Source organism: Pelophylax lessonae (assembly GCF_965119305.1).
Source record: "Pelophylax lessonae genome assembly, chromosome: 6".
NCBI lineage: Eukaryota > Metazoa > Chordata > Amphibia > Anura > Ranidae > Pelophylax > Pelophylax lessonae.
In genome coordinates, this window is record NC_138773.1 from 69,353,941 (window position 1) to 69,375,488 (window position 21,548).

Below are 21,548 nucleotides of genomic sequence, written 5' to 3' on the forward strand. Positions count from 1 at the left end.
TCGATCGATCTAAACTTTTCAAACTTTCTGGTCAGGCTTTCTCAAGCCAACTTAAAGTTTGTCTCGACAAACTTTTTTTTCTAGTTTGTATATTACTTGTGTAATTAATCACTTGCCAACCAGGCCAACTCTGACACTTCTCTCCTACATGTAAAAACCATCATTTTTTTTGCTAGAAAATTACTCAGAACCCCCAAACATTACAGTATTATTATTATTATTATTATTATTATTATTTTAGTTGGACTGTTTCACTGTTTTATCGTTTTCTCCTGCATTTCACCTTTTAGTAAGTAACCCTGAACCCTTTATTGTTTACTTGTTTACTGCTGAACATTACTGTTATATTTCTGGCTTCAGAAAATAAAGAGGCATGTTTTATTTTTTTTTCTACAATCTTTATTGTCATCTTTGCTATTAATATTGTTCCCAGCATCAAAGAAAAGGGTGACTGAAAAATATCTTAAAGGGACAGCGTTTGTAAATATTTTTTTTTCTTTATCTGATAGGTATTCTTCTGGAGGGATCAGGGGGTCAAAAAGACCCCAAACCCCTCCTCTGCACTTAAAACCATTCAAAACGCCAAGTTTCGCTGTTTGGAATGCTGCCATTTTTTGAATTTGGCGCCGAGTATGTTTTGTATGGAGACCCGATCAGAGCCGAATGCAGCTTTGATCGGGTCTTTGGCGACCGTGCAGGCTGGTTGCCCGGGTCTACCAGTGGGACGGGAGACCCGGGGCGAGCCGCGGAAGGCAGCGGGAGGGGGGACGTCCCCTCCCGCTCCTTGTAATGACAGCCGAGTGGCTTCTAGGCTGCATCGGTTGTCATTACAAGATAGCCCACCGTCGGCTATGGACGCAGGTACTGGGGTGATGCCTCTAGCTGCAGGCATCACTCCAGTACAAGCACTTTCCACAATGTCGGTAATATCGGCCACCTTGGTGGCCGATTCCGATATATCGGGAAAAGTGCACATCGGCCCTCGATATATCGGCTTTGCCGATAATCGGTTGATCTCTACTGTGTATATCTGGCCCTGATGCTATCCAGTGCCTCTCCAGCCACTGACCTCGCCGCACATCCCTGTTAAAATGCTGCAGTCACAATGCATTGCTTAGCGGCTGCAGCAGAAAATATACAACTTATCACTTTCGGTGGACGCTACCCCACACTAATTGTGACTAATTCAAGTGAATGGGGCTGCTCTGCAAGTGCCCTGCAACTGCGTGCAAATGCATGAGGTTAGTGTGTGGTCCAAGGGGTTAAAAGCAGGCGGCGAGGAGACGATAGGACACCTCCTCACTGCCTTTCACACACCTCTTGAAAGTGATCCAAGTGCTGATCCCTGACACACATATAAACGAGCCCTAAGAAAGCATTTTCCTCGTTGTGAAGAAACTTCAGTCTCACCATTGTGTCTAAAAAATATCTGGCAGGCGTTTTAATCATTTCTGGACCGGAAGATTTCTCCCCTTAATGACCAGGCCATTTTTTGCGATTCGGCACTGCGTTACTTTAACAGACAATTGCGCAGTCATGCGACACTATACCTAAATAAAATTGATGTCCTTTTTTCATAAAAATAGAGCTTTCTTTTGGTGGTATTTGATCACCTGTGCGATTTTTATTTTTTGCCCTATAAACAGAAAGAAAGAACATAGGGCAAACAAAAAGAAAGAGCGACAATTCAGAAAAAAAAAAACAAAAAAAACAATATTTTTCACTTTCTGCTATATAACATTCCCAATAAAAAAAAAATGGAAAAATGAAATGTTTTCATCATTTTAGGCCAATTTGAATTCTGCTACATATTTTTGGTAAAAAAAAAAAAAATCGCAATAAGTGTATTTTGATTGATTTGCGCAAAAGTTATCTCGCTACAAACTGGGGGAAAGATTTATTGCATTTTTATTTATTTTTTACTAGTAATGGCGATCTTTAGCAGGACTGCAACATTGCGGTGGAGAGATCGGACCCCTAACTGACATTTTTTACACTTTTGGGGGGACCAGTGAGGTTACTACAGTAATCAGTGCTATAAAATATGCACTGTTACTGAAATAATGACACTGGCAGGGAAGGGGTAAACCCAGGGACAATCAAAGAGTTAAGTGTGAGCCTACGGAGTGTTTTCTAACTGTGGGGGGATGCGCTTGTAATATCAACGCAGAGACCTGTGATTCTAAATAGCAGGGACACAGGAGCTCTATGTTAATAGCAGAGAGAACAACGGTCTGCTGTGTTTACAACAGCAGACCTCCGTTCTCTCTTCACAGGGAGTGATCGCGGGTGCCCCACCCCGCGCCTCGGCTTCTCTGCAGGCGAGTGGGTGCGCGCCTCCAGCGGTACGTGCACGCCCACATGATCGCTGCAGCAAACCGCCGTACAGATACGGCGATTCGCGGGAACCTGCCGCTATATAACTGCGGCGGCTGGTCGGCAAAGTGATTAAAGTACACGTAAGCCCTAGCAAATAGTGTATTTTACTCACTTCCTTTTGGTCTTTTAAATATAATTTGAAGAATTTTGTTATAAATGCTACAATAGGTGCAAGTGTGTCCTGTGCACACTTCCTCTGTTATTTCAAACCGCTCTCCTAGTTCTTATCATAGACTACAGAATGATACGCTTTAGCATTTGAAAATGAGAAGAATAGGGGTGGTTGAGCAGTTTAGAAAAATACAACTAGGAGGGCTGACACCACTCAGTCTGCAAAAAGGCTGTGTTGTCAGCCCACAAGAGGACCTAGGAGCTCAGTGCTCTTCTGGCAGATAAACAGGTATTTATCTATACTTGCAGAGCCTTTAAAAGGATAAAACATGGGTAGATGTGAATGTAGTGCAGAAATTAATTGCATATGCTTATTTTGTTGTTGTTTGCCTTCACAAACATTTTAACCATTCCCTTAGTCTATCAAATCTAAAGAATTAGATATACTTTAAATTAGTGATCGACCGATATCGTTTTTCTAGTGCCGATACCAATATTTTGGTCATCGGATATCGATATCAGCCGATATTGGCCGATATTTTCGGACATTTAAAAAAAAACGTATTTTTTATTTTTCACAGGTAGTATTGTGGAGGTATCTGGGGGTCTAAAAGACCCCAAACCCCTCCTCTGCACTTAAAAGCATTCATGTTTTGAATGCTGTCATTTTTTTGAATCTGGCGCAGAGTACCCGGAAATGATGTCAAGACATCACTTCCGGGCTTTTACATGAAGACCCGATCAGAGCCGAATGCGGCTTTTTTTTTTTTTTTTTTAATTCTGTTTATTGAAAATTTTGAACAAAAAGACACAAACAGAGCGCCAAACGTGACATACCCCAGCGCAAAACAACTTAAACATCTACATACTACTAAACACATATAGACATCCAGGCAATCTCGGCCCAAAAAAAGAAAAGAGGGCCGAGAGCCCCGGAAGTTGCGCCCTCACTTAAAATTAGGAGAAAGAAAATTGCAATACATAAGTAATCAGAACATTAAACTCAGTCTCCCACCACCCAGCGCCCACAAGTCATCACAGCATCCCCTCCCATCAGAAACAAAATGGTCATCACCTCGTACAAGGCCCACCTCCCACCACAAGAGCCAGGGGGCTAATCCTGTGTATCAGTTGTTAGAGAGGAGTTCACCCATAATTGCCACACTTTTTCAAACTTTCGAGGACATCCTCTGGACTCATATGCTGTTTTATATAAAGGCACCACAGCGTTCACCAGTCCCTTCCAGGAACCCAACGTGGGAGGGAGTGCTGATTTCCACTTCAGTACTATTGCCTTCCGGGCGTAAAACAGCCGAATGCGGCTTTTATCAGGTCTTCGGCGACCATGCAGGGTGGTTGCCCGGGTCTCCTGGTGGGACAGGAGACCCGGGCGAGCCACGGAAGGCGGCAGGAGGGGGGGACGTCCCCTTCCGCTCCTTGTAATGACAGCCGAGCAGTTTCTCAGCTGCATTGGTTGTCATTACAAGACAGCCGATCGTCGGCTATGGACGACGGTCTAGCTGCAGGCATCACTCCGGTACAAGCACTTTCCTGAAATATCGGCAATATCAGTAACCTCAGGGGGCGATTCTGATATATTGGGGAAAGTGCATATTGGCCCTCGATATATCGGCTTTGCCGATAATCGGTTGATCACTAATTAAATGTATCCTTAGGTGTGGTTAATGTAAGTGTTCCTTATATAAACCTCAGGTATAGCAACACCCAGACTGGGAGAGTGAGGGTCTAAACACATGCAGACTTTTATCTTTTAAATGGAATCTGCCAGAAAAGGAATGGCGGCTGCCATTGGTGACATGTTACTTGTCTTTTTTTTTTCTTTCCTTTGCTCTGTGAATCACACCAGCCTGCAACAGGCATGTCCGTTGTAAGGACAACAGATATGCACATGTTCTGGGTTAGTAACCCACTTAGTTGGGAAGCAAGGATCAGGATGACAGCCTTGGGCAATGCATTTTCAAAAACCAGTCAGCAATGACAGCTCTCTTCTTTCTATCTTGACATATTTCTTTTAGGAAAGTACAGTGTGGCGGATCGCCTATGTAATTGTGCAATCGATACACGTACAGGGCAATCAAATTACATCATATATTTCTTTCTTTTAACAATGGAGATTTGATATTTTTCATATCATGCGTGAGATACCATGGGGTCAAAGAACTTGTCTGTCATGTACCAGGATGTAACTGGGGCTACCACAAACCGACAAAAGCGTTTTTAGCAGAACTGTAGCAGACAATAAGCAGATTGCCTTGAAATACAGGATTTTTCTGTCTAGATGGCTTTGCCTAAATCTGGGACAGTTCTTACATAAAGGGATACAAAAGAATGGTAATCATGTTCGGGGAATGCGCTGTCCCCCTTTGTTGTCACGCAGTGAGTTGATGCCCTCCCTTCCAATGCTGAAAGAGTTAAGGGAAGCCCAAAACACCTGCTGTTAAAGAGACAGCATTCCCATTTCCACCTCCCTCCTCCCATTTGGCTGACCTAGAAACCAACATCCAGGCTCTAGGACCCAGCTATGGTCAGTCACGTGACTTGGGGGAAGTAGTGATTTGCAGGAAACAGAGCCCCGAACAATGAATAGAATGGGGGGGGGGGGGGGTGGACATGGGGGTAAATGGAGATAATATTTTCAAATAACTGAAGGAAGGATTTTATATGTTCATTACTGAATGCAGGTGGGCAATTTATACCAATTTAATAAGGCAAGCAAAGATCATTGATTTTAAAGGTGCAATGCAAGAACCATGTATATAGCATTCACAATACACATCTTGCATCCTACAATCCATGGTAACCACTAATATTCCACATTCTATTATTTCAGTTTAGAACACTAAACCAATAAAATGCTGGAGAGAAAAGTCCAACAGAGGTTTAAAGGGAACATCCAATTCATGTAAATTAAATTAATAAAAATAAATGACCAAAGAACACAAGCTGAAAACATAGAAACATAGATAAAAAAGACCATTGATTATAATACACCATGGCTGAAGTCTAGTTCACGATATTTACATGCAGAGCACTCTAGCAGGCTCCTGTAATCCCAGAGCAGTTTCTAACAGTGTTGTATAACATTCAGATCCAATGGAGTTGGAGTGTCCCTCGGAAACAACCCTATTTAGGACTCTATAGCCCCTACATCCAGATTCTATAGGAATTGGAGTGTCCCTTGGAAACAACCCTATTTAGGACTCTATAGCCCCTTTCATCCAGATTCTATAGGAGTTGGAGTGTCCCTCGGAAACAACCCTATTTAGGACTATATAGCCCCTTTCATCCAGATTCTATAGGAGTTGGAGTGTCCCTCGGAAACAACCCTATTTAGGACTCTATAGCTCCTACATCCAGATTCTATAGGAGTTGGAGTGTCCCTCGGAAACAACCCTATTTAGGACTCTATGGCCCCTACATCCAGATTCTATAGGAGTTGGAGTGTCCCTCGGAAACAACCCTATTTAGGACTCTATAGCCCCTACATCCAGATTCTATAGGAGTTGGAGTGTCCCTTGGAAACAACCCTATTTAGGACTCTATGGCCCCTACATCCAGATTCTATAGGAGTTGGAGTGTCCCTCGGAAACAACCCTATTTAGGACTCTATAGCCCCTACATCCAGATTCTATAGGAGTTGGAGTGTCCCTCGGAAACAACCCTATTTAGGACTCTATGGCCCCTACATCCAGATTCTATAGGAGTTGGAGTGTCCCTCGGAAACAACCCTAATTAGGACTCTATAGCCCCTACATCCAGATTCTATAGGAGTTGGAGTGTCCCTCGGAAACAACCCTATTTAGGACTCTATGGCCCCTACATCCAGATTCTATAGGAGTTGGAGTGTCCCTCGGAAACAACCCTATTTAGGACTCTATAGCCCCTTCATCCAGATTCTATAGGAATTGGAGTGTCCCTCGGAAACAACCCTATTTAGGACACTATAGCCCCTACATCCAGATTCTATAGGAGTTGGAGTGTCCCTCAGAAACAACCCTGTTTAGGACTCTATAGCCCCTACATCCAGATTCTATAGGAGTTGGAGTGTCCCTCAGAAACACCTCTATTTAGGACTCTATGGCCCCTACATCCAGACTCCATTGGAGTTCGAGTGTCTCTCAGAAACACCTCTATTTAGGACTCTATTGCCCCTTATATCCAGATTCCAATTGAGTTTGAGTGTCCCTCAGAAACACACCTATTTAGCACTCTATGGTCTCTTACAACCAGATTCCACTTGAGTTGGAGTGTCCCTCAGAAACACTCCTACTTAGCACTCTATGGTCCCTTACAACCGGATTCCACTAAAGTTGGAGTGTCCCCAGGAAACACCTCCATTTAGCACTCTATGGTCCCTTACAGCCAGATTTTCCTGGAGTTTGAGTGTCCCTCAGAAACACCCCTATTTAGCAATCTATGGTCCCTTACAACTAGATTCCACTGGAGTTGGAGTGTCCCTCAGAAACACCCCTACTTAGCACTCTATGGACTCTTACAACGAGATTTCACTAGAGTTAGAGCGTTCCTCAGAAACACCCTTTTTAGGGACTATGGTCCCTTACAACCAGACCCCATTGGGCTTATTATGCAAGCCTGCATTGAGAAAAGGATTGACCACAAAGTGAAGTAACCCACAACAGATTTGGATCCATTGGGAGATTTATGGTTGGTGGCATATGGGGTGAGTATTGCTCTTTGCCTTACTGAAGTCCTTCATTCCCCAATACAGTATAGGTGATTTATGCTGAATCCTGATTAGTTGCTATGGGAAACCTTATTTCATACCCTTGTGCTATTTCTTCCAGCCAACCAATTCGATTTCTTTTTTTTTTTCTTTAGTAAATAAAAACCGACATAGCATTGGCCACTATTGGTAAAACCTTAATTTTGTTCTTCGTTTTCCATAAAAATAATGGGATTGAATGAAATAGAGTGTTAGCGAGAGGGCCAGATAGGGTTATCACAGGACAGCAAGAGAGATGGGAATATAGCGGAGAAGAGTAGACAGAGGAGAAGGAGGGAGAACAGAAGAGACGGATAGAGTGCAGGGGAGGGGGAAGCACACAGGATAAACAGGGAGTGGAGAGATTGTCACACAGAATACACACAGAAAGAGGGATACGGGGAGAAGAGACAGCAAGAATAACAGAGGGATGAAACAGAAAGCGGCTTAGACTGGGAGAGACAGGCGAGGAGACTGACCAAGGAGGGAGAGCAGCCTGGAAGAGAACAGCAGAATGAGCTGGGAAGAGGGGAAGGATAGCATTGGCTGCAGGGACTGAGATTACAAACCTGGGAAGGGATAGAACAGCCCAGGCTATAGAAACAAGACAGAACACGGGAAGAGAATAGCACAGGGTGCAGAGACAAAGACAGCAACAGGAAAGGGACAGCACAGTGTACAGGAACAGAACCAGGAACGGAAGGACAGCACGGGGTGCAGGAACAGAACCAGGGAAGAAAGGACAGCACAGTGTGCAGGGACAGAACCAGGGAAGAAAGGACAGCACAGTGTGCAGGAACAGAACCAGGGAAGAAAGGACAGCACAGTGTGCAGGAACAGAACCAGGGAAGAAAGGACAGCACAGTTGCAGGAACAGAACCAGGGAAGAAAGGACAGCACAGTTGCAGGAACAGAACCAGGGAAGAAAGGACAGCACAGTGTGCAGGAACAGAACCAGGGAAGAAAGGACAGCACAGTTGCAGGAACAGAACCAGGGAAGAAAGGACAGCACAGTTGCAGGAACAGAACCAGGGAAGAAAGGACAGCACAGTTGCAGGAACAGAACCAGGGAAGAAAGGACAGCATAGTGTGCAGGAACAGAACCAGGGAAAGAATTACAACACAGGGTGCAGGAACAGACACTGAGCCAGGGACAGAAGGACAGCACAGTCTGCAGGAACAGAACCAGAACCACGGAAAGAAGAACAGCACAGTCTGCAGGAACAGAACCAGAAACAGGGAAGGAAGGACAACACACTGTGAAGGAACAAACACAGAACCAGGGAAGGAAGGACAATACAGGGTGCAAGAGCAGAGACAGAACCAGGGAAGAAGGGACAACACAGTGTGCAGGAACGGACACAGAACCAGGGAAGGAAGGACAACACAGAGTCCAGGAACTGATACAGAACCAACAAAAAAAGGGACAGACATAGAACCTACAAAGCAAGGACAATACAGTGTGCAGGAAGCAACACAGAACCAGAAAAGGACATACAGCACAGTGTACAGGAACAAACACAGAACCAATAAAAGGAAGGACAGCACAGCGTTAAGGAACGAAAGCCGAACCAGAGAAGGACAGGCAGCACAGTGTACAGAAGACTACACAGATTGGGGGAAGAAAGGACAGCACAGTGTTCAGGAACTGACATAGACCAAGCAAAGGATACAGCACAGTTTGCAAGAACTGACACTCAACCAGCAAAGGGAGGACAACACGGTGTTCAGGAGCAACAAAAGGCTGACATACAGAAGAGAAGGGACATATATGGTGACAGAGGGTGCAGGTGGCAGACAGGAGAAGAAGGAGATGTAGAGCAGACAGTCTGGCTTGCTTCATCTTTGGCCCTGATCACAGCTGGTCTCAGCAATTAAGGTGTGCAGGTCTGCCCAGTCAGAGGACAGGTCAGGATAGAGAGGCAGGCCCAACCTGTGCATTTCTGGGGGGGGGCTTGACTGGTGTGTGACTGGACCAGGCTTTGGCTGCACAAGACTCTCCAGGACAGTCGGACACGGGATGAAAGGAGCAGGGGGGTTCTCCCAACCAGCATCTGATTACTGACGGCTACAGGTAAGGCAGCCCAGTATCTGCAGACTAGCCATGCACCATTAATCTCTGCTGTGCCAGGCCAATGCTAACTCTTGTGTCCACATCTACTCTTACAAATGTATACCCTCCCTAAAAAGCTAGCTTGTCAGACTATGCACTTTGACCCCTTCCTTGCCAGACCTATCAGTGGCCTTTGCCAATTTGCTAATAAAGACCTACAGTGCATTTCCTGGTGATACATTACCTCTTAAATAAACCTTTGCATGTGCATGATCTACGGCAAGCTCCCTAAATCCTTATTTTTCAAGCCAGAGATAACATTACTTGCTTAACACTTTTTTTCTGCCTGGCAACTGCAGACCATCGCTTCAGATATCCTATTATCCGCGCTCCAGCTTAAGGCCTGCAGGACGTTGCTCAGTTACCCAGTCCCTGCTACACCACAGATCACAGCCATAACGCTTTAAGCCTTAGTTTGATACCATAGAGAATTCGCTGGGGGAAATTCATTAAATAACTAAAAACTCACACAATTAATAAATGTCAGGCCTCTCCGGACAAGGAAGGGTTATGCCAAATTAAGCACATCTCTGATTAAATAGATTGCTCTGATTTTATAAATATAGTCACCACTTAATAAAAGAATAAAATCCAGTGTTTTTATCTTTTAAACGCCTGCCCTATTAATAACATTGGCAACAAGCCCCATTTTTCCTGGCCCAGCATTTAAAATACCAGCTAGGTGGCACCCTATCGCTAAGCATTACAAAGGCATGACTTAACAGCAGTGGAGGTTGGCATGTCCTGGAAAGTGTGTGTACATCTGTGTACTTAAGCCTTTCACACCTACACAATGCTTTATGCTTTGCTTGTGTACATTGAAAGACACCGGGCCGCTCTCTGTATGAATGATGTCTACAGAACATTGCTGTGTGGATGGACACGGCTACCTCTGCAGCACTGTACATTGTTGATGTGTGAGACGGTGGGGTGAATCACAGACCATTCAGAAGGTCTGTAGGTTAATGCAATTCATTATCCATGCCTAGGTCTGTGCCGCTCTCCTTGTTTCTAGCCATGAGAACATGCAGATATTTCTCACAAAGGGAGCAATGAAAAACATAAAGGTCCATTGAACCAGGGCCCCACCATTAAGGGTCCATTCTGCTTCTGTAATGTCCACCTCCAAGTGAATTTCTCTAGTGATACAGAATATTACTTTTATAGAAAACGTATAAACATTCTTTTTTTTACAAATTTATTTGCCAAATGTTATCGCTACCTGCATAAATTATTGTGTAATCAGATAGCTCTGGGCCCCATAGCAGTTGCATGGTCTGCTTTGGCTATAGTTACACCTTGCTTTGGTCATAAGGCCATGTACAGACCAACGCCATGACTAGGAATTGAAAAATCTGTGCATTGCTTAAGGATGGCTTCCATTTCTCCATTGAATAGGGTTCATGCTCTGCTAGTGCACAGGCCCGTGTTAATCAAGGGGCGGGAAAGGACATTAGCTAATGGCCTAGACCAGTGATGGCAAACCTTGGCACCCTAGATGTTCCATGATTCTCAACTACATTGCAGAGTGCATGAGCATCATGGGATATGTGGTTCCAAAACATCTGGGGTGCCAATGTTCTCCATCACTGGCCTAGACAGAGCATGGGTTATAAGCTATAAAAGAACAGAGATAAATGTAGTGGTCACTAAATTTCTGCTCTTTTGTGGATTGGGTAAATTGATCCTTTCAAGGTGAATATTAATTTTAGATCCTTGTAAATGTGTTCCAGTTCAACTGATTGGTGGAGAGTGGTACAATTCATAAATCCCAGGAATTAATTTGGTGAAATTTGGCAATTTTGGACTCATACTTTATATTTAGATGAATTCGATTTCCTTAATTTCCAGTTCAGTTTGCCTTCCCTGTAAAGAAACCCATACCTCAGCTTCTTGTTACTAGAGGAAGACAGTACCACTTACTATAAATGGAACTTGCAGTCATAGAAAAATGTTGGCTGGCATCACTGAAATCCTCCTGAAAATTCTGAGTCACAGAGCTGAAACACACATGCAGCTAGTGAAGTGAAAGGGAAGGCAGAAAACCTCATCTAAACTGGGCCAGGACAAGGGGTGGGCAGGAGGGATGGTTTCCCTTAGCACTGTGGTATCATGTGAGGTGGGAGGACCCATGAGGAGATTGGGGGGGGGGGGATTTGTGTTGAATGGGGGAATTTTGGGGTAGCGGGGAGTAAGAATTGTTCTATGAGGGGAAATTTGGGGGTGTGCTAGGAAAGGTAATTTGGGGAGGGGGGGATTTGAGTTGGAAGGGGGGATGGGGAAGAGGATTTGTGCAAGGAGGAGGGACTTGGAGTGGTTGTGCTAAAAGAGGTTATATTGTAGAGCAGGGGTCTCCAAACTTTACTATCCAGTTTACTATCCTTCAAGCTTTAGGGGGGCCGGACTGGCTGGTGGGAGTAGAAAATGCCATGCTGTCGATGGGAGTAAGCAATACCCCATCATTGGTTTTAATAGGGGGGGAATATTGCCCCATTGATGATATCAGTGGGAGGAATAGTATCCCATTGCTGGCGTCATTGGTAGGAATAACGCTCCATTGTTGGTGTTACTGGGATGAATGGTGCCCCATCATTGGCATCAGTGGGAGTAATAGTGCCTCAAGGGCCAGATAAAGGCAAGCAAAGGGCCACATATAGCCCCTGGGCCACAGTTTGGAGACCACTGTTGTAGAGGATGAAGGGGATTGATGTTAGAGTGGGAATTTTTTTTTTTTTTTGGGGGGGGGGGGGGGGAATTTGTGCTAGTAGGGATGATTGGGCGTATTTGTGCTAGGAGGGGAAATCTGGGGGGGGGGGGGGATTTGTGCTAGTAGGTATGATTGGGGCATTTTTGTGCTAGGAGGGGAAATGTGGGGGGGGGGGGGGGATTTGTGCTAGTAGGGATGATTAGGGCGTATTTGTGCTAGGAGGGGAAATGTGTGTGTGTGTGTAAGGGGGGGGGGGGGATTTGTGCTAGGAGCGGGGATTTTAAGTGGGAGGAGAGGATGTGTACGCAGAGGGGAAACTTGAGGGGTAGAGGAATTGTGCTAGGAAGAGAATTATTTTTTTGGGGGGGGGGGGGGTTGAAGAGAGAGAGGATTTGAGCAAGGAGGGGGATGGAGGGGGGGGGGGGAGATTTGTGCTGGGAGGGGGGATGCCCAGGGAGAAAAGGGAATTTATTCTTTGGGGGTAAGTGTGCTGACACATAATGTTCATACATTTTGGGGGTATGGGGGGGGGAGGGAGTGCAGTCTGGCATGTTCGCCCTGGGCTCTAGATGACCTTGTCCTGGCACTGCATCTACATACATGCTCTTAGCCAGTGGCTTAAAGTATTAAAGGTTAAACACGACAGCCAGGCAACTGGCATTTTTAGGTGGAACCCAGCAATGGCTATTTTTTTTTTTTTTTCAAAGGAATGGGGACAACATTTTTCAGTTTCTGAGATTATTGTAATCTTGAATGTTGTTGGTCATTATTAAAACAATGGGACCTGATATATGAAAATTCACTGTAAGAAAAATGTCTTGTTTCATTATCAAACATGCAGCAAATATAGTTCATTGGTTATTAATAGCCCTATAGGGCTTATGAATAAAAAGTATACAAACAAGAACATTTCTTATTGCCTGTTGCTAACAGTCAGAATCCGTGTTTCATTATACAATTTGCTTTACAGAAATGATGGGAAGCTAATATGTGGCTATGAGTAACAAGAAATGGTCTTGCTTGCACATTTTTATACATTTACCTCTATAGTGTTTATCCTATTCTGCAGTTCTACTCTTAAACCTAAATCATTGAGCCCTATCAGAAAAGATACTACTTCAAAACCAACAAACTGTAAAGTGGTTGTAAACCTCAGACATAAAATATGAGCAAAGCATATGTGTTATTGTCTCAGTCCAGAGCACTAAGTGCCATTGCTGTCTGCTGGCTCTTTTTTTCTGCTATCTGCATGAGTTACTTCTGACAGGTTTTGCTGTCACCAAGAGGTAAAAAGGTGACAGGGGAGGGACCTCCAGCACCAGTAATTGACAGCCTTAGCTCTGTTCCTGTGTGCTGCGTGAAGGGGGTGTGGCCCTTGCCTCCAATCATCTCTCAGAGCTCTTCTCACTGAGAACTTCAGAGTGTAACTTCATCTCTCTGCCCCCAGCTTTCTGGAAGTTCAGACACACTGTGTAAATTCTGGATGTAGAGAAGTGCAGACTACAGATAAACAGTTTGGAAGATTTGTTTCATCTCTATGAATCACCTGACGCCAGTCACTTCACTGGGTTTACAACCACTTTAACTACAATAAGAGCCCATTCAGACTAGCACGACTTGTCAGGCGACTTGTCAGCCTGACAAGTCGCGCTCGGTCGCAGTCCATTGAATAGTACAGGACCCGTTCTAATAGGAGCGACACAAGTCGCTCCAACTTAGAAAAAGGGTCCTGTACTACTTTGGGGCGACCTCGGAGCGACTTGCATAGACTTCCATTATGTGAAGTCCCTTCAAGTCGTCCGAAGTCGTGGTGCACGGGACTGACAAGTCGCCTCCCCAAGTCGTGCAGAGTCGGATCGCCTCAGTGTGAACCGGCTCTAAAGGTACAAGTAGAATGAATCGTACTCCACAAATAATTTGGGATCCTACATATTGTAAATAGTTCCAACCACTCTGCTAAAAGCCTCCCCTCACCACCCCACTGACCCAAGGGTGCAAGTTCCAGGACGGTCTGTGATCCACCAACGTCAATAAACGGATTTTCAGACCTTTGGAGACCAAATACAGTCATTTTGACTAAAAACTGATTTTTAGACCTTTGGAGACCAAGGATGGAGCAGCTCAACCGCCAGAAGTCCAGAATATATTTGTTATTGTAATCCAATACACGTTTCATTCTATCGGGAATTAGTTATAAAGGGTATCTCTCTATGACTAAGGTACTGGTGGAGCGAAACACATAAGAAGAGCAGATGGATCTTCCATGTATTGGATGGCATCAATTAATATATTCTGGACTTTTGAAAGTTTAGTCGCTTCTAAGTTTGCTTTTAAGGTCCTGCTAGGGTGGTCTACAGGACACCCCAATAGGTCTGTGAAGCAAAAATGTATTCTACATGGCCTCAATGCAAGAGTCGCACTGAGGCAGGGTTAAAGGTTCTGTGCAGATCCTGGTGGTGATGTTTTGGACATGTGCAGGAAGGCCTTTCAATGCTTGTCCTTTGAAATCCCAGGGCATGTACGAGGTGCTAGTTACTAAAAAGTCTTGAGTTTGAGTCCAAAATATCATTGGTTCAGCAGTTCTCTATATGGCAGGGGTCCTCCCAATCATGGGAGTCACCAGACATGCGTAATGTATTTATAATCAAACTGGAAAGAGAGCCAAACACACATAATGAGATTCTAAGTATAAATTTTATTGATCCATAAATGCAAAAGTAGAACCACAAGATGCCAAAACGTGTTGGCTGCTTGAAGTTATACTTTTCCCATCTGCCCACATGTTTTGGCTTCTTGTGGGTATACTTTTGCCATTTGTGGTTTAATCAAAAATGTATACTTGGACTCTCATCACATGTGTTTGGTACTCCTTCGGGGTTCGAATACACATAGATGTCCTTTTAATGAAGTCACCCATATGTAAACCAATTACCTGGCAATGTAGGTTGTTTTAGGCCAGCCTTAGGTTAGCAAATTTTTCATTGGTGGCAACAAGAACAGGGGGCACTTCACCCATTACCATTGCCACAGCTTTTTTTTACAAAGCTCTAGCACTATTTAGTTTCAGTGCACGTCTAGAATGTTCCCAGCATGTTGTACAATATTTTAGAGTGATAAAAAGTACTACAACAACTATTTGCATCTCAAACTGAACCTGGAGATTGCCCATAAGGCAACGAGTACTCTTTAATGGTGGCCCCACCAGCAACACATACTTACTTGCAGGGCTTTTTTTCTCAGAGAATAGGTGCAGGAACTCCTCCCTTCTGAGTCACCCCTTAACTCTGTCCGCTACCCACCCCCGAGCACCACCCCTTTTAGAGAATTAACGATAACAAGAAAGGCAATATAATAGATCTAGAAACACTGGACACCCCAGCGACAATAGATTCACCCCTGCAACAATGAACTTCCAACATCCAGCATCAATAGACTCTCCAGCAGCATTAGGCCCCTCCCTCAACAATAGATCCCTCCCAGCAATGATTGATTTCCTGCAACATGATACCCCACCAGCAACAACAGACTTTCCCAGCAACAATAGACCCTCTGCGCAAATAGATCCCCTCCAGCAGCAAATAGATCCCCTCCAGCAACAAATAGATCCCCTCCAGCAACAAATAGATCCCCTCCAGCAACACTAGATTCCCCAGTAGCCAGCATCAACAGACCCTCCAGCAGCCAGCAACAAAGACCCCTCCCTCAACAATAAATCCCTCCCAGCAACAACTGACCCACCAGCAGCAAAAGACCCACCCCAGCAACAATAAATCCCTATGAGCAACAGAAGACCTAGACCCCCATCCTCTGCAGCAATAGATTCCCTATTAGCCAGCATCAATAGACCCTCCAGCACACCCCAGCACCCCTTGCCATTACATACATTCAGTACTGGAGGTGCCGGAACTGCGTTCCCCCGCGTTCCCGCTGAAAAAAAGCCCTGCTTACTTGCCCCCCCACACTCCTTCCTGATGAAAGAAATACCCGGTACTACTGGGTATGGGTGACCATGTGACTCACTTTCTTTCCTTCCATATGACAATGCTGGTTCATGGCTTTTGGATGCTTAGGCACTCACATGGTAATAGGGAGAGACTCTCAGCTCTGCCAATTTCTGATCAAATACAGCTTCAAGGGAAGATATATATAAGCAGCTATTGGGGCCACCAAAGCACAAATTTATGCAACTTCCTAATCATTAATATATAAAAATGATAACATTTGATTTTATAAGCAAGAAGTTGAAGTACGGTACCTGAAATTGACTTAGTATCAGCCTCTTGCATTTGCTGTACAGCAGAGCTCAGAAAGAGGGAGGCAGAAGCAGCACAATGAGCAATCAGGTGTTCTGCAGTGCAAGAAGAATGCAGAGAAAGAGAGAGCGGCATGATAAAAATTGACACCATCAGTCTGCTGCTTCTCCTTTCACTTGTGGGGAGGAAACTTGTAAGTGAAAGCACATGTGCCGTACCAGGCAAGATTTGGTTATGTGGCACAGCTGTGGAAATTGCAGAAGTACATAAAAAGAGATACAAATCTTTTAGCATGTGAAACAGCTCTAATATATGCATTTCATGTGTGTGTTTGTAGAGTAAACCTTTAAGGCGTCATTCACAGGGGCATACTACAGTATACTCCCGTGTGATGGCCGTGTTTACCAGCACGAGGACATGCAGGAGTTCCGTGCATCCATGTGCAGGCAGTTCCATTCATGGTAATAGGGACACAGGCGTGCCCCCTGCTAATTTGACATCCATGTGGGTGCAGGTGTATGGCCCGAAACTCACACTGTCTGCGTTCAGGGCCACGCACACATACAGATGTCAAATTGGGAACAGTGGCCATGTCTATGCAGCTGCTGCATCCCGATTACCATGAATGAGACTGCCTGCATGGGGATGCACAGATCAACCTGTTCAATCTTGCACTGGTAAACACAGCCATCACAAGGACGTACATTGTAGTATGCACATATGAATGAGGCCTAAGACTCAGTTTATTAACCACTTTAAGACCGGAAGATTTTCCCCCTCAATGACCAGGTCCTATTTTGCGATTTGGCACTGCGTTATTTTAACGGACAATTGCGCGGTCGTGCGATGCTGTACCCAAACGAAATTTACGCCCTTTTTTTCCCACAAATAGAGCTTTCTTTTGGTGGTATTTAATCACCTGTGCGATTTTTATTTTTTGCGCTATAAACAAAAAAAGAGCGACAATTTTAAAAAAAGAAAACAATATTTTCACATTCTGCTATATGACATTCTCAAAAAAAGAAAAATTTAAAAATCAAATTTTTTTAACATTTTAGGCCAATTTGTTTTCTGCTACATATTTTTGGTTAAAAAAATTGCAATAAGCATATTTTGATTGGTTTATTAAAAAAGTTATTGCGTCTACTAACTACAGGAAAGATTTATGTCATTTTTATTGTTTTTTTTTTTTCTTACTAGTAATGGCGGTGATCTGCAATTCTTTGTGGGACTGCGACATTGCGGTGGACAGATCGGAGCTCTAACTAACATTTTTGACACTTTCGGGGGTACCAGTGACATTACTACAGTAATCAATGCTAACAATATGCACTGTTACTGTAATAATGCCATTGGCAGGGAAGGGGTTAACCCTGTTGGTGATCAAGGGGTTAAATGTAAGCCTAGGGGAGTGATTCTAACTGTGGGGGGGGGGGGCGTGGCTTGTGAAATGATCACAGAGACATGCAATCCTATATAGCAGGATCACTAAGGGGGGAATTTACTAAAACTGGTGCACCCATATTTGGGTGCAGCTGTGCATGGTAGCCAATCAGCTTCAAACTTCAGCTTGTTCAAATAAGCTTTGACAATAAAACCTGGAAGCTGATTGGTTTCTCTGCAGAGCTGCACCAGATTTGACACTCTCTAGTTTTAGTAAATAACCCCCATAGTCTCTGTGATCATTGCAGGGAGAAGGACGGATGGCTGTGTTTACATCAGCCGACTGTCCTTCTCTGTCAGCGGGGAGAGATCGCCGCTGACGAGCGGGGGCGGGAGCACGCTGGCGGTGGCGGACGCTCGCCCCCTAGCTGCCTGCGCGCGACCGACGTAGAGCTACGTCGGTTTGCCCAGGAGCGGCTGCCTGCCGAAGTAAATCTGCGGCGGGTGGTCGTAAAGTGGTTAAGTAATTTTTTTTTGCCCTAATGATTTCTACGCAGTCAGAATACATAGACACTGAAGTTGATCAACTTCTCTACAACCACTGTTCCCATATATGGATCGAAATTTGTCCCATCCCTCCTGAACCGGACAAATATCAATCCATGTATGGCCGGATTTAGTCAGTCTAAGTTCTCAAGAGCAGTCAATAATTTCTCCTTTATTGGGGAAGATATATGAACTGTGGCTCTTACAAATGGTAATAATGGTTCCTGTATTTGCCTCATATGTAACGTGACTGGCCATGACATTTTGGTTAAAAAAGGGGGTGAGATTTAGTAGGAAGGGGTGGAGCTTTGCATCCCTAGAGTTTGGTACTGGCGCTCGATATGTTGAGAATTGTATCCTAACGATGACAGCTCCTGGCTGCCATAATGAAGGAAGGTCCTTATTATGTCTGTATGTTGAAGAACACTCTCTGTAGTCAAAGAGTGCATTGGAAAGCCTGAAATCTTCCCTTGTCTGCCCCCTTGGGTCTTATTTATCAAAGAGCTTCAGGGAAAGCTTGTCAAAGATTCATCTAAAAGCCGCGTAAGAGCTCTCTGACAAAACAGCTGTCTCAGTCAACTCATTGCAGCCAATCATATTCAAACCCGCACCAGAAAATGACGGTCGGAGACATAAAGTTTGCATCTAATTGATTGCTGTGACCCGAACAAGTCATCTCTACCTACAGAATTTTTTAATACAGCCTGCTGAGATATTTCTGATCTCAAATATCTCATAAGCACACAAGGTAGACATGTGCAGAACAGAAAAATTTGTTTAGTTTCAGATAGAATCGTTATGTTACTAATTTTGGTTAGTTCATTCATTTTAATTTTGTTTTGTTTATTCATTTACTAACAAATTCCATATTTTTGGAATGATTTGAATTTGGATCAGTCGAAAAATAATCGACCGATTTGAATTTTGTGTTAGGAATAGCTAGTTGGTAGGGAGCAGGCCAGGAAGCCGTTCGTTGCGTCGTTGACAACCGATGACTCATCAGCTGTCAGCGAGCTTCCCCACTGACAGCTGAAATGTAAATAAAAGAATGCTGGTAATGAAAAATTCAGAAAAAAAACAATGTGGGGTCCCCCCATCCATACCATGCCCTTCTGGTCTGATTTGGATTTTAGGGGAACCCCATGCCAAAATTAAAAAGAAAAATGGCATGAGCCCCCTGTCACACCCCTGATGACGCCAACTATATGACAAAACGCATTTCATTCCTTTCTGCAGCTTCTTCACATAGAGATGCATGCTTTTAATCTCTAATATGTGAGTGCACTTTTGTGCTTTTTATTAAAACTACACTATGAGTATCTATATTTTATACACCCCCTGATTTCATCAGCGGAGCCGTGGAGAGGAAAGAGCCGAGACTGCCATTATCTATGTGGATAGTGTTGGGAGACACTCTCTGAGGCGCTATTTGGCTCTCCATTCATTTGGAGGCCAACTTCATTTGGTAAGCAGCCACCCTCACTAATTGTCTGTTCCACTGGATGATCTGGAAAGTCTCTCCCCATGCACGTGTCCTTCCACCTCCCTTGACGACATTTTTGGGAATATCACTATCTTTTTTTCACTTCTTTGGACTTTGTTTTATAAACTAAACTCACTTATATGCAGTTACTCGTACGAGGTGTTTGAGTATATTTTAATTTTTTATTATTGGACTTATATGTTAACCACCTTTGCTTCACATCTCTTTAAATAAAGAAAGATACACATAGAACATGTAGGCAGGTGTTGGTCTGCCGACCTAAAGGTGGCACTCTGCTTCTTCTTCAGGCTGACAGGAAACCATTGGGGACTAATTTGTTACCTATTATGGGCTCCAGACAGCCATTTCAGGGAGGCCAGAATCTCCTATAGGATGCCAAAATCCCATGAGATCTGGGCAACCATTTTGACACAGAAGTGCTTCAATTGCAGTTTCTGTGCTATTGGTGCGCCCACATGGGAAGTAGGTCAGTGATAGGGCCCAGCTTGTTAGGGAGAGAGTAGTAGCAGTGTTAGGAAGAGGTATTAATGAGGAGGGAAAGGGTAGGCTCCCTTTGCAGGATATCTCTTCTGTAAGAAAAAAACAGGCGCCACTCTAAGTGCAGTAGGACACGTTTTAATAATATAAATTCAAAACACCATATACTCACAAACGAGTAAGTATAAACAGCAGTGGGCAATAAAAGGTTGGTTCCGTCCAGGGGATAGGTGCATCCGGATGCCTGTGAGCAACTTGAATGGTCCGCTGAGTAGTCCGCTATGGCCGGTGGAAGACGGCGTTTCCCGGACACTGGGGACACTGTAGGAGCTTCCGGTGCGCACTTCCAGCTGGAACGTAGGAACGTGATGACGTGGCAGGCGACGTGTTGTCGGAGCATGCACTCCTTCCTCAGGCCTCAGGATATCTCTTCTGCCAGTTGGAATTATCTCCCTCCATTAGGTGGATAAACTGCTGTGTTTTGGGCATGCTTGTATGCGGGGCCAAAGTGAGCTATCCTCTGCACCAATATATTCTGTATTAACCTTGAGCATGCTTATTAGAACCTCCGATTAGCAATTTATAGGTACTTGGTACAACAGTTCAGCAAATGATCAGTCTCAATATTTTACAAGATGTGTTACCGGAGGACTGCTTTAGTTACCAGGGGTAGGGTTCCTTGAGTGCTTCCAGCAACCCACACTCTCTTCACACTCCTGTACTGATCACCAAAATGAAAGAAGTGTTGAAGGAGCCTTCCCTGAGCTATCCTTGCTTACCTGGTACCTCTACCCACACTAATTGATGTCCCTCACAAGCAGGTTCCTGTCCCTATCCAACCAATCATTTGCCCAAAGTGTGCCAAAGTAATGTGGGTTCTCTTATTTTCAAGATTCCCTCTCCCAAAATGGTCACCAAATCGTCCAAGAATTCTGTGTTGGATCAGAAAACATCCCTTTTTCGAGGCACCAGACAGATTCCCCGAGGGACCAACTCCCTTATGTGACCCCCTCTTTCCATACAGTGATGGCATAAGGCTACCTACAGCTGGGAGGACTATTTATGCCTGCCTACATGTATACAGGTGCAATTTATCCTTCATTCTATAGGGGGTGCTGTGTTGCTATACAGAAGGAGTATAGGATTGGAGGAACATTGTTCCTCTGCAAACCCTGTAGATGTCCTCAGGGGAGCAGTGGTCCGATTGGACACTGTAACACTGGGTGATCTTGGCAGCCATCTTTACTATGGGGCAGTGCTTATTTAAAGCAGTTGCATTTGGCATGCAGTTGCAAATAACTAGAATAGGGATAGGAAGCCCCGCTTGCTAG

General features: G+C 44.4%; 1 protein-coding gene across 2 annotated transcripts in view; it reads left to right on the forward strand.

Moving 5' to 3' along the window:
* The window catches only part of SBK1 (SH3 domain binding kinase 1), a 141,443-nt gene that overhangs the window by 81,090 nt on the left and 38,805 nt on the right, over window positions 1-21,548 (forward strand). The window contains exon 1 of one of the 2 annotated variants that reach the window (XM_082261859.1): window positions 8,465-9,308. The exons of the other annotated variant lie outside the window; for it this stretch is intronic. The gene's annotated coding sequence lies outside the window, so the exon portion shown is untranslated. Of the gene's footprint in view, window positions 1-8,464; window positions 9,309-21,548 lie in introns of those variants that run through there. 2 annotated transcript variants of the gene reach the window in all.